Below are 13,727 nucleotides of genomic sequence, written 5' to 3'. Positions count from 1 at the left end.
CACAGCCGGCACAGAGAGGGCGTTCAATCCCTGGGGCATTTTGTTCTTCATGAGGGCCACCCACTGCTTCATCTCAGCCCCTGCCTGGATGACCAGGCTTCCCTTCATTCACCGTGGGTCTCCCCTTCACTTGCCTCACAGTCCATCCTCCAAGGTCAATAGGCCCTGGGTTGCGTGGTACAGGCCACAGCAAACGGTCCTCAGCACAGATAAGGAGACAGGCCCCAAGAGGGACCCAGTCTCATCCAAGACCCACGACAGAAACCTATTCAGCCCAGCAGGGGGTCAGAGGCTGTTCCTCCCTTGGGAGGGCTCCCTGCTGTGGCAGCATCCTGCAGGAGAACAAAGGCTACCTCTAGGCTTCCGTCCCCCCCACCCCACACCCGGGTCCACAATGCACAAGGCTGGCTGCCTGCCCACCCCTCAGCCCACCCACGAGACTGGAGCAAGGAAGTGGGGCAGCCGGCCAAGGTGGGAGTAAGCTCTCTGCGGCGACCAAGGCGGACCGGAGGTACTGAGTGCCAAACCACCCCCCTAAGGCCCCCAGAGTGGTGCCTCCGATAAGCCTAGCTCAAGCCCCAGGATTTGAGCTAATCCTACTAATCCTTGGACACCAGGCTAGGTAGGGCAGATGGGAGAGGCCTCAGACTCTCTGAGACTCAGCGGCCCCCAGACCAGTGATAAGACAAAGCCCTGGGCCCCACCCCTGCCTGGCGCTCCATCACTGTGTGACCTAGAGGAAGTCACCCTCCATTTCCCCATATGCACCCAGGAGATGCTAGTCCTCACCTCTTCCCAGCCAATGGTGGACTGAGGCCCCCAAACCACTGATGTGAGAGGTCCTTGTTGACTGTGGTGATGGGTATGAACCCCTCACATACAGAGTGAGCGAAGTACCACATTATTTCCTCGAGTCAAATCCAGCTTCAAGCTCCCATGCAGGCAGGCCAGTGGGAAATCCCACAATGGCCATTTTTCCCTCCCAGGGCTCTGGGGATGACTTAGGTCCAGAAAGGAGGAGCTGATGCTGCTAGTCTCCATGCGTCATGGTCACAGGCGAGGCACCTAGAAGGAAGCACCCCCATCTACCCCTCTTCCCACCCATGGGGCCCCAGGGCTTATGCGAAGCTCTGGGTGGCCTGAAAGGCTGGCCTAGACTCTGGGGCCCCCAGAATCCCTTCACCTTCCTGGTCTATGGACACACAGAAGTTGCCCATTCCTCATGGTGGCAAAACACCTCCTGCTCTGTTCAGTTCTCAGGGGTGGTTCCCTGGGGCTGGTCTCCAGGAGGGGTCTGACCAGGGGAAGGAGGGGCTAGGCCAGCCTCCTGCCCCAGATCCCGGGAGCTTCTGCCCCCCAATACACAGCCCAGAGTCCGCTGAGCCCTCGGCTTTTGCAGTGGGTCTGAGGTGGGAAAGCAGAGGAGGGGGAGGCCTGGTCCCTCGCCAGGACTCAGAATAGCAAAGCTCCCCAGTGACCTCTCCTTTCTTTCCTTGCCAGCTTATCTACCATCAATGCCACCAGCCAGCCATGTGCCCAGGTGATGGCCTGACCTCCAGTAGGCCCCCTGGGACAGGACAGAAGTTCCCAAATAGTCCTCTCCAATTAGCACAGATATGCCCGGTGTCATCCCAGGAGGCTCCGAGACCCTGCGCTTTGTAAGGGTGGGTGAGAGATACAAATGACAAGTAACAAGCACCCTTCATGGAGGGCTGGCCCCGCGGGGCCTGGAGCTGGGCGCTTGCCGCATACCCCCACATCCACTTCTCCCACCAGCCACATGAGGGAAGTACAATGGGAGGAATTGAGGGAGAAGCGGCCCCCATGTGGTCACTTGTGAACTGCAGAGCTGGAGTTCAAGTTCAAGGCTGGCTGTCTGGCTCTGGAGTCGCTGCTGGTGGCTGGGAAAGGAGGGATGGTAGGGGTAGGTGGTCTGAGGCTGTGGGTCCACAGGGAGGGTGAGGCAGGCAGTGCTGGGGCCCCCAACACCCAGCATGGCGAGGTCTCTCTTGCCGCCTATGTGAAACTAAGGGAGCACCCCACCCCACATTGCCCTCCTGGGCTGAGCTGGGCCAGAGCAGGAGGTAGAAGTGGATCCCCCAAGGAAGGACTTTCTAACAGTCCAACTCTGAGGGCCTGATGCCCCTGTCCCAAGAGGTGTGCAAGCCCAGGTGAGGGGGGTTTACTCGGAAGCCCAGAATTCTGTGGATTCTCACACCTGGTTTTAGAGGGGTTTCCTTCCCCCTCCTCCCTGAGGGGTCCTCGCCCTGGACTGCCTGTCAAGTACCACCCATTGGGATATTGGCATTTCTTACCTGAATCACCAGGAGGGGCTGCCTCACTTTCCAGTTGAGTTTCAAAGAGATTTAGCCACTGGCCCATGGTCACCTAGCCAGCCGAACCAGGAAGGCACCCCGGAGTGCCATGGGAGCATGGGTCGGCCTGGCCTGGGTGTAAATCCCACTCTGGCTTCTGTGCTGGGTGTCCTTGGCAAGTCACTTTCCCTCTCTGAGCCTCTACTCCCTTCTCTAAAATGGGGGAAAGACCGCCTACCTATCTGAGAGTTCGGTGGTGCTTGCAGCACACAGGGCCTCAGGACAAACACCAGGGATGGGGGGGAGACGCCTCCCTGCCCCACCCTTCACTCCTGCCCATGGGTACCACCCGCCTCCAGCTTCCGAATACCCCCAACTCTCCTCTGCACAGTGGCTCCGCCTTGGCTGCTCCTAGCAGCCTCCTCCCTGGCTCTGCTCCAATCTCCAGATGGGGCTCCCAGCCCCTCCTACTTGGAATACCCTCCTTTTCCTGATCCGCAAGGCCCTGCCGGGCCGGGCTGCCCCCCTCGCTCCTTGGGCTCCCTCTGCATCAGCCTCCTGCTGCCTGCCGCCTGATGCTGGCCTCACTCCCACAGCACAGCAGTGTCTCAGCGGTGCCCCGCCTGGAAGGATCTTCCCCAGAACATCCACCAGCTGGCCCCTGGGGCCTGCAGGTTGCTGCCCCGATCACGTGCCCGATGAACTCTCTGTCCCCTCCCACTGCACGTGTCTTTCCCAACCCACGTTTTATTGGCTTCTACATTATGTGATCATTTTTACTATTCTCCCTTGTTTGCTGCATGGGAGGCCTGTTCATCTTCTCCCCGCCGCCGTGTCCCTGGAGCCTAGCACACAGCAGGGGCTCCGGAAACAAAGTGGGAAGAGTGAACCTCCCGTGAGAGGGGGGCTGATGCCCTGAACTGCCCTGCCCTGGGGACAGCCCAGCCTCCCATTCTGGGAATCAGGGAACAGCCCGGGGCATTTACTTGTAATAGGGCACGGATGTCACATGCGGCCCACGAAGGTTGGGCAAGTCTCAAGGGGACACTCCCCTGAGGGTCATGACCAAGTCTAGAGTCAGAGTCAGGCCAGTAGCATTCCCTGGAGAACAGGGCTCTCACGTCTGGAGAGTGGGAAGCCTGGGGTCCAGCCACGTCCCTCTCTGGGCCTCAGTCACCACACCTGCAGATGGGCATGCTGCTTCCTGCCCTTTGGCCTCCCCTGAGGAGAGGTAGGAAGGGCCTTTGGAGACACAGAGTGCTGCCACTTCTCACCCAGGAGGACCGAGGTGCCGCAGGCCGGGGCCGCAGGCCAGCCCCGAGCTCCTGCACACAAGCAGGCGGGGAGTTAGGGGGTACCCATGCCAAGGGGGCTCACTTGGATAATCTTCATGGTGACACCACCAGTTCCATATCTAGGACACGAGCCAGAAGGATCCATGGCACCAGGCAGCCTGCAAAGGTGGGGTGTTGGTGCTGGTGGAACCCGGCTGCGCTGCCCAGCTCTTGACAATGATGAGATGCTGTCACTGTGACATGGCAAGCCTGTCACCTGCCTTAGCTCCTGTTCCAGGAGGTGGATGCTTCTGCTTCCTCCCACCCACCCCCTTGACAGATGAGGCCACCTAGGCCCACAGAAGGGCAGTACCCTGCCTATGTCACACAGCAACTCAGGATTTGGACCCAGATCAGTCAGGCACCAAAGCCTGTGTTCTTAAGCCACAGAAGGACACAATGCCCACCCCCCACCCCAATAAAACCCTGTGAGTCGCATCAGGATGGGCCCCTGCATTCCTAAGGTGTTGATACCCTGCAGTGGGATCCCCCTTTCTCAGCAGGTTTGGAAGGGCATGTGGCTCCTCATAAGTCCCAGCTTCCCAGGACTTGGGAAAGAAAAGGGCAAAGCAGGAGGTAGGTCTGGAAACTGACATGTCCCTGGTGACCATGAGTTTGTACCCATAAACCATACACATGACTTGGAGGACCAGGTCCTGCAAGAGAGGGTGGGGCAAGGCAAAGAGAGGCTCCGAGGTGAGCCCCTCCCAGCCCCCACTTTCTGTGGGATTTCTTGTGATCTGCCCAGACTTGCAGCTCCCTCCTGCTCCTGGCAGCTCTGTCACTCACACGGCACTGGGGAAGAGCCCGGCAGCCCTTTCCTAAGGGCCACTGAGGCAGGGCTGGGGAGGGAAGGAGCAGGAAGACAGGGCGCCCCTGTGCAGCCCTCACCACCTGGAGTCCGAGCAGACGAATGGTGAGCCATTGGCCACTCAGCAGTAGCTTCCCAAGGGCGCATATCTTCATAATCCACCGGCTCTCCTCCTACAGCATCTGCTTTAGCACCAAGGTCCCCACCCGCGGGCACAAAGGGCACTGAGGGCCATCCACTGCCAACTTCAAGTTCTGTGAGAATCCAGAGCTTCTGTTGCCAGGCCATGTCCCTTCCCTCTAGGGAATTCGACCACCAATCATTTATCCCCATTTTATAAAGATAGAAACTGAGGCTCTGAGAAGTTTAAACACTTGCCCAGAGTCACACCAGGAATGAGTAGATAAGCTAAGAGCTGAACCCTAGTTGGTCCAGCTCTGCAGCCCACATTCTGTGGAACACTGACTCAATCCTGAGACACTGCATTCCTCTCCCTCACCCCCAGCACGTCTCAGGCCTTAGAGAGCCAGAAAAAACCCACATAACTCCTCAGAGCCTCAGTTTCTTCATCTGAAAAATAGGGAGCATAAAAATACACATGAAGGCAAAGTCCAAGTAATACACTCAGTCAAGAATAACACATGGGTTTTTCTTCCCTAATGATGTCTCTTCCTGGGATTCCCCCACACTTGGGACTCCCTCTGCCACCACCACCTCACTCTCTAGACTCCCACAAACCTTTCACCTCTTCCCAAACCTCCAGGTAGAGCCCCAGGACCCACTTACCAAGGCAGGGAACATCCTGAAGATAACCTTCTTAAGTGAGTCACAGTCAGGGTACTGTTGGGGACAAGTCAATATCACTGTCTTCAGGGCCCAGGATCTCCTGGTGCAAACCCAAGTCCTGCCCTTTCACCAGCCTGGGTCAGGCACCCTATCTCCTGCCAGGGAGTCTAGAGATAACAGAATTCTGGACTTCTGGAATTATAAGTTATATTACAAAGGCATAAAAATAAACACATAGGTCAACGGAACAGAATAGAAAACTCAGAAATGAAGTCACAGTTATATGGTCAATTGATCTTTGACAAAGGAGGCAAGAATATGCAATGGGAAAAAGTCTCTTCAACAAACGGTGTTGGGAAAAAACTGGACAGCAACATGCAAAAGAATGAAACTGGACCACTTTCTTATGCCACACACAAAAATAAACTCAAAACAGATTAAATAATCTAAATGTGAGACCGGAAACCATAAAAATCCTAGAAGAAAGCACAGGCAGTAATGTCTCTGACATTGGCCGTAGCAATATCTTTCTAGCTCTGTCTCCTGAGGCAAGGGAAACAGAAACAAAAATAAACTGTTGGGACTACATCAAAATAAAATCTTCTGTAGAGCAAAGGAAACAATCAACCAAACTAAAAGATAAATGGGAGAAGATGTTTACAAATGACATATCCGATAAAGGGTTAGTATCCAAAAGGTATAAAGAACTGATACAACTCAACACCCCAAAAATGAATAATCCAATTTAAAAAATGGGCAGAAGGCATGAACATACATTTCTCCAAAGAAGACATACAGATAGCCAATAGACACATAAAGAAATGTTCAACATCATTCATTATCAGGGAAATGAAAATCAAAACTACAATGAGATAGTACTTCACACATGTCATAACGGCTAAAATCAAAAACATAAGAAATGACAAGTGTTGGTGAGGATGTAGAGAAAGGGGACCCTCATATGCTGTCGGTAGGAATGCAAACTGGGGCAGCCACTGTGGAGAACAGTATGGAAGTTCCTCAAAAAGTTAAAAATAGAACTACCCTAGGATCCAGTAATTGCACTACTAGGTATTTACCCCCCAAAAAACTCCACTAATTCAAAGGGATACATGCACCCCTATGTTTGTTGCAGCATTATTTAAAATAACCAGATTATGGAAGCAGCCCAAGTGTCCATCAATAGATGAATGAATAAAGAAGATGTGGTATTGGGGCACCTGGATGGCTTAGTCAGAAAAGCATGTGACTCTTGATCTTGGGGTCGTGAGTTCGAGCCCTACATTTAGTATAGAGACTACTAAAAATAAATAAACTTCTAAAAAAGATAAATTATTTTTAAAAAAAGATGTGGTATCTATAAATGAAATATTATTCACCATAAAAAGAAGAAATCTTGCGATTTGCAACAACATGGATGGATCTAGAGAATAGAATGCTAAGTGAAATAAGTCTGTCAGAGAAAGACAAATACCATTTGATTTCACTCATATGTGAAATTTAAGAAAACAAATTCAAGCAAAGGAAAAAAAAAAGGAGAGAGAGACAAACCAAGAAACAGACTCTTTTTTTTTTTAAATTTTATTTCTTTATTTGACAGAGAGAGACACAGCGAGAGAGGGAACACAAGCAGGGGGAGTGGGAGAGGGAGAAGCAGGCTTCCCACGGAACAGGGAGCCGGATGCGGGACTAGATCCCAGGACCCTGGGATCATGACCCGAGCTGAAGGCAGACGCTTAACGACTGAGCCACCCAGGCGCCCCAAGAAACAGACTCTTAACTCTAGAGAACAAACTGGTGGTCACCAGACGGGTGGGGGGGGGAGGGGTGAAACAGGTGAAGGGGATTAAGAGCACACTTATCACGATGAGCACTGAGAAATGTATAGAAGTGTAGAATCACTACATTGTGCACCTGAAACTAATAGAACACAATATGTTAACTATACTAGAATTAAAATTAAAAACTTAATAAAAAAGAGAAGAAAAACCAATTCTATGCAAATCTTGTAAATGAGAGAAAAACAGAATATGTGTTCTAACTGTACATCTGTTATTTAACCGCGTGTCCCCCTAAAATCATCTCACTTACCATAGATGGTTCAAGGTCCTCACTTTGAGAAACACGAATCTAATTCAAGCCCCACGTGGTAAACGGAGACTCTAAGAGAGGCACAGAGCCTGTCTGAGGACACCCAGCATGACTGGCAAAAATGGACATGAAGCCAGACTTCCTTGGGCCCTTTCTTCCTGTGATTCTACCACTGGGATAAAGATTCAAGAAGTCTGGACACTGAATATGTCAGGCCCTAAGAGTCAGACCCTGTCGGGGCCTCAGTACTAACAGATTGCACCAGAGGCAATGGCCCAGGCCTCTGTGTACCCCAGGCCTGGGAACCCAGAGTAGCTGTGCCCCACGTTGGATGTGTAGCATTCCAGCCTGGGGGTGGAGATCAGTGCAGGGGGCCAGAGTGCCGCTGGACAAGTCAGACTCCTCACTGAACCTTGATTTCCTAATCCGTAAAATGGAGCAGTCATTTTGCCTGGCAAGCAAGCGCTGTTCGGAGGCTCAGACGAGACTGCAGCCCTGGGGCCGTGTGAAGAGGTACAGAGTTCTCAACAAACATCAGCGGGGCGTCGGCAGGCACCGTGTCCTGGTGGCGTTCCCCATGTCAATTTCCTGCCCTTGTGGGTCCGGCTCTGGCGTGGGTCCAGTGCCACGTCCCTGTTTATTCTCCCTATCTTGATGGAATTTTTTCCAAAAAGGATGTTGCTCCTCCGCCACTCAGAGGAGCCGTTAAGCCAAGCCCTTCCACCCTGAGCGGGGGGACCATCTTCCGCCTATGCACCTGATTCTGCTTTCAGTGTGTAGGGGCTGTGCGGTCCACCCACCCCTCTCCACCAGCCTGCAGCTCGTGCCTGCAGTGACAGTGACAGTAACAACAGCTCACAATCCCTGGGCATCAGTACCTTCAGAGACACTTGAGATAATGTGCTGATGAAAAACAGAGGTCTGCCTTTGGCTTGGGTCGTGATCCCAGGGTCCTGGGATCGAGCCCTGTGTGGGGCTCCCTGCTCAGTGGGGCTCCCTGCTCAGTGGGGAGCGTGCTTCTCCCTCTCCCTCTGCCATTTACCCTGCTTGTGCTCTCTGGCTCGCTCTCTCTGCTCTCTGTCAAATAAATAAATAAAATCTTTTAAAAAAAAGAAAGAAAAACAGAGGCTATTTAAAAAGAAGACAAAAGGCGGGGGGGGGAATCCAAAAAGCTCTGCAGCCAGGCTTCTTCTCGACTTCAAATACCAATCCCACCACTAACCAGCAAGACACTTCTCTGTGCCTCTCTGTGCCTCAGTTTCCTTATCTAGCAGGCTGGGATAATATCAGTAGTCAGTTGTGTGAATTGTTGCAAGGATTAAAAGTCAAGACTTTAGGACACAAAGTCTTTTGAACAGTGCCTGGCACATAGTAAGTGCTCAATAACTGTCAGGCATTCTTATTACTGCAGAGGTGGGATTGGGGAGCTGCTTAGGAGTATGGCTACTTCCTAGCTGTGTGACCTTAGCCAGTTACCCAACTTCTCTGAGTCCCATCGTCATAAGGGTTAACTGTGGTCATGCCTGGGGCAAAACAACTACTCAATAAAAATTGGTTACTCTTCCATGCCAGGCACTGCGATAATCTCACCGAATTCCCACAGCAGAGGCACGTTGTATCCTGTGCCGTCGGGGACTGAGTTCCCGTGCCATAGGGTGAAGCTCTGTTTTCTGGCTTCCTGTCTCTCTAAACAGAGGCACCCATGAACTGACTTCAGACTAAAGTTGGCCCTGGGGTGGGGGGGACAGTCGGGATAACTGAGTTGAACCTCAAGTGCCAACGGGGATGGATTGGGAGGGGCTGCCTGGGAAAGGATTTTGAAGTCACATGCAGGCTCAGCAAGCAAGTGCCTGATCCAGTAGTGTCGTCCTCCAAGAGCAAGAGGTGGGAGGGAGGGGGTTCCACACATGCCACATATTTGCCCACCCTTCACCCTGGGGGAACAAATAACATTTAAAGAGCCCAGGTGACTTAAATATTCCTTAACTCTGCATGTTAAGTAGCAGCAGCTCCGGGTGCCTGGGTGGCTCAGATGGTTAAGCATCTGCCTTCGGCTCAGGTCATGATCCCAGGGTCCCAGGATCGAGCCCCACATCAGGCTCCTTGCTCAGCGGGAAGCCTGCTTCTCCCTCTCCCTCCACTTGCCGATCCCCCTGCTTGTGCTCTCTCTCTCTGTAAAACAAATAAAATCTTTAAAATCTTTTAAGAAAAAAAAAGAAGTAGCAACTGAGAGAAGTTGGGAGAAGAAGGTGTTTCTGTCCAGTTCCACTGTGACTGAGTGGGCAAGGAGAACACTGAGGCTGGACGGGCCAGATGGGTTGGGGGCTCCCTCCTCAGCTCCTCAAATCAGAAGCCATGCCTTGGGACTCAGAGCCCTGCTGCCCCCTTCGCAAAGCGAAATGACTCATGGGACAGCGTCTCCATCTACCAAGACTTCCTTCCCTTCAGCCCACTCCCCACAAACCCCAACCTCCCCCACCAAGGTATGGGCCCCAGCCTAGAGGGCAGGACAGACAAAATGCTCTCTCAGAAAAAGCGAGCGACTTGCTCACCCAGTGCACTGGAGAGTTTGAACAGCATGGCTGGCGGGGCAAATGAGGCAACGGAACATCCCCTTTCCTGACCTTTGACCTTGCCTGCCACAGGAAGTGGGGGTCTCTTTCCACCACTTTTCTGTCTCCAGCGTTCAAGGGATGCCCCACCCAAATGCAGCACCCCCAAATCCTGAGCATCTTGGCCCGGAAGGGGCAGAAACACCCGAAATCCCTGGTTGGAAACCTAGCTGACATGGGTGACCCTGGGCAACTCATCCTGTGGGAGTCTGTTTTCTTGTCTGTTAAATGGGGATAGACGACCTACTGCATTGGAATTTTGTATGAAAATGTGTGTAAAATATCTGGTACAATGGAAAGTTTCTTTGCCCCCTTGTCACATCCCCTCAACGGGCTCCAAGAAGAACTAGAGCCCCCCCCCCCACAAGCCCAACTCCTCTCCAGGGGAAGGAATCCCCTCCCCCACCCTCCAAGCCGGGCTGGGGGCTGTGACCAGGTCTGGCTTCACCAGGGGGCGCTCCCTCCCCAGCAGGCGTGCCTTCACCGCCCCGTCCTATCGAGAGGGAGCACCAGCTCGCCCAGGGGAAAAAGTCATGGAATTATGAGAGACACATCCCAATCACTGAAACCTTTTTAAAATTGTTTAATATGATTTAAAAATTATGTCTGAGAATTGAGGAAATCTGATAGTTTTTAAAAACTCTTGAAATAAAAAGGAGAAACAAAGTTTTGAAGGAAAAGCCACGAGCAGCGCAGAGCTCCTCCCTTGCCCATGTCAGAGGCTCCCACGGCTAGCTCCGCCATCGGGGCCTGCCGCCCTCTGGTCCCGGCCACCCAGTGCCGGCCTGCCCCCATCCCAGAATCCCAGAACCACTTCTGTCTCTGCAGTCCATCCCCGCGAGGCAGCCAGAGGGAGCTTCTCAAGACAAACCTGAGAGTGCTTTGCACCTTTTATTAAAATGCCCTCAGGGTTTCCAAGAGAAAAAAGCCCCGTGTGACTGGTCCCTCAGTGTCTGTCCCCACGGCTCCTTCCTCCTCTGTTCACAACCCTCAGCCACACTGGCCTCCAAAAATGCAGATTCATTCCCACCTGGGGCCTTCTTCCCTGGCCGTCCTCTCTGCTGGTGGGGAAATAGGCCACAGAGGCCAGACACCACTGTTCAGTAGGAAAGCCCCCAGGGACCCTGGTCCAGGCATCTACCCTCCCTGGGTCCCAGGCTGCCCCCTCCTGTGCTGGACTCGTGCGGGGTGTGGTGCATGTCCGGGGTGCGGGTAACACCCCGCTCCCCAAGCACAGGACACAGATGGTGCTGTGCCCACGGCGAGCTCAGCCCACAGAACACCCCACCCTGGTCGGGCCTCCAGAACAATGAGACCCCTAGCCCAGCTCCCAGACCCTCCTCACTGCCCCACACCCAGGCCTTTGCCCCTGTGGTTGCCCTTGACTGACACTACCACCAGCCGATCCAAGACCTGCCCACCCTTCCCGACCCCGCTCAGGATCCATGCAGCATAGAATCCTAAAAGAAGCCCAGATACCAGAACCAGGTGGAACCTCAAGGCTCCCGGTCCCCTGCCCCTTCCAAGTAGCCACCTGGGGCTCACAGACAGGGTCTGCAGTCTCCCAATGGGGAGGGACAATCCACAGTCCATCCAGGGCTGGCAAATAAAGAACATAGAAACCCAGAGGGAAAACCAGGGTGAGGTCAATCTCAGAGGACCTCCTGGGGCAGGGAGACTTAGTGCTCATAGTTACAGGTATTTAGTGGACAAATAGTTATCCAGCACCTGCTATGTGCCAAATACTATGCCAGGCATGGGAACTGTGAACAAGATAGACATGGTCCTGCCCTCGGAGGGTGGGGGGAGGGGCACAGTGGGAACTAGACACAGAAATACTGTGGTGAGAATAAAGCAGAGCAGGGGTAGAGCATGCCCGGGTATCAGGCACCTGAAGTTATTTGGGGAGTGCATGAAGCCGAGGCCGTTTGATCTAACAGAAGCCGTTCTCAGGCAGAGCAGACAGCAAACACAAAGGTCCTGGCTGGCTCTGGGCTAAAGGCCCCCTCCTCCAGGAAGCCACTTCAGATGGCTTCTCCTGATCCACACTGCATCTGCACTCTGTCCCACGAGCTCCGCCTACCTCCCCCTGGGGGCCCCATGCTTGTGCTAAGATCATCTGTTGGATAAACCAGGGAGAAGATGCATCCACACTACAGAGGAGTGGTCTGTGTCCCCAGTAGGCAATGGCTGGGTGTTCTTCATTCTGGCATCCCCAGTGCCCAGGGCAGTGCCAGGCATATAGCAGGTGCTCAGTAACTGTTGAACAAGTGTGAAATAGGGAAGTGATGCCAGAAAACAAGGTCAATGATGTCTTTTCTCTGAGGACAAGGCTGTCCCCCCCACTCCCCTCCGTGCCCTCGTGCCCCATCTCCTGGTGGAAGGACACCCACCCTCAGTCGGCCTGTGGGGCCATGACTCCTCAGCCCAGCTGGGCCCGGGAAAAAGTTTCTGTTCCACTGGAGATTAATGTCTGTTCCTTTGTTGGATTGTCAGCGGTGCGTGGTTAGGGGGCAAACCAGAGCCATGTGCCCTCCAAGAGTGGCTTGGCAGTGGTCCTCCATCCTGGAGAAGGCAACCCAGCGAGGGGCTGGATGCAGCCGTGGGTGTGAGGTACGAGGAGCAAATGAGTGTGCAAGAACTGAGGGTTCTTACATGTGCATATGAGGTCCGCACACATGTGTGCAAAGGCAGGAAAACATCTAGAGGAAAATGCACCAAAGTGATCTCTGGGAGATGGGATCCAGATGGGTTTTATTGGCTTTTATGCTTTTCAGTATTTTCTTGAGTTTTCTACACTCAGCCTGTGCTACTTTTAGACTCAGAAAAGAGCTAAATAAATATAAGTAGCTTTTTCAAGGCCATTGATGCAGAAGGCAGAGAGCAGGCAGGGAAGAGGCTGGTGAGGCCGGGCCTGAGGTGAGGAGGGGCGCTCTGGGGCTCAGGGAGCACAGGCGACCACAAGACGGACACTGGGCCACCAACCCGGCTTCCTCACTCACCAACTCCAGTGTGACACTGACCTCCAGTCCCCCGTCTGGGTTCTAAGCTCCTTCTGACCCTGATGCTCCAGAATGATCTGTCCCCTATCCCATCCAGGGCTCAGGCCAGGAGGGGCTGGGTGTGAGCAGCAGGAGACACACATCACTGTAGGTGGTGCTTCTGGGCCTGGGATTCGGCATCAGGGGAGCCTGCCCACTGGAGGGGCCGTCAGCAAGCTCCCCTGGCTGGAGACAAATGCTCACGGTTAGCTGCTGCCCGGGTAGGAGGTGAGACTCCAACGGTAATTTTCTTCAGTGCCTGCAGCGTACCTACACCGAAACATGTGGGCAGAGGCAGTAAAATGCTGCTGTAGTGGGGCTGGGTCCTACTAGGGGGAGGGTTCACCGAATGGCAGAGTCAGGTGGAAGGTTGACCAGAGGTTGACCTGTCCTGACCCCTAGTGTCCAGCCAGATGGCCCCTAAGTCAGGATCTCAGCTCCTAAAGGACCCTGAATCTCCCTCCAGGCAAGGGCCTGCAGAGGCCTTTAAGAAAATCCCCTGAGGCCTGGTAATCACCACTTCCCATCCCCTCCTCTGCCCACCCCTCCCCCATGGCCTGCCCCCCACCTCCGGGCAGAGGCCTTGGTCCTGCCACTGCTTTTACCACCGCCCTACCCACCCTGAGTTCTCCACCCAAGACGCTGCCCAGAGCCGCACACAGTGGAAGGATCAAGGGCTTTGGCTCAGAAAAACCTGGGTCCAAAGCGACAGAGCCAGGCCGAGGTGCCCTCCACCA

The sequence above is a fragment of the Eumetopias jubatus genome, unplaced genomic scaffold, assembly GCF_037043125.1.
Source record: "Eumetopias jubatus isolate StellerSeaLion01/CBP00866 unplaced genomic scaffold, mEumJub1_p1.0 scaffold_9, whole genome shotgun sequence".
Classification (NCBI taxonomy): domain Eukaryota; kingdom Metazoa; phylum Chordata; class Mammalia; order Carnivora; family Otariidae; genus Eumetopias; species Eumetopias jubatus.
Note: the sequence above shows the minus strand (reverse complement) of the source record.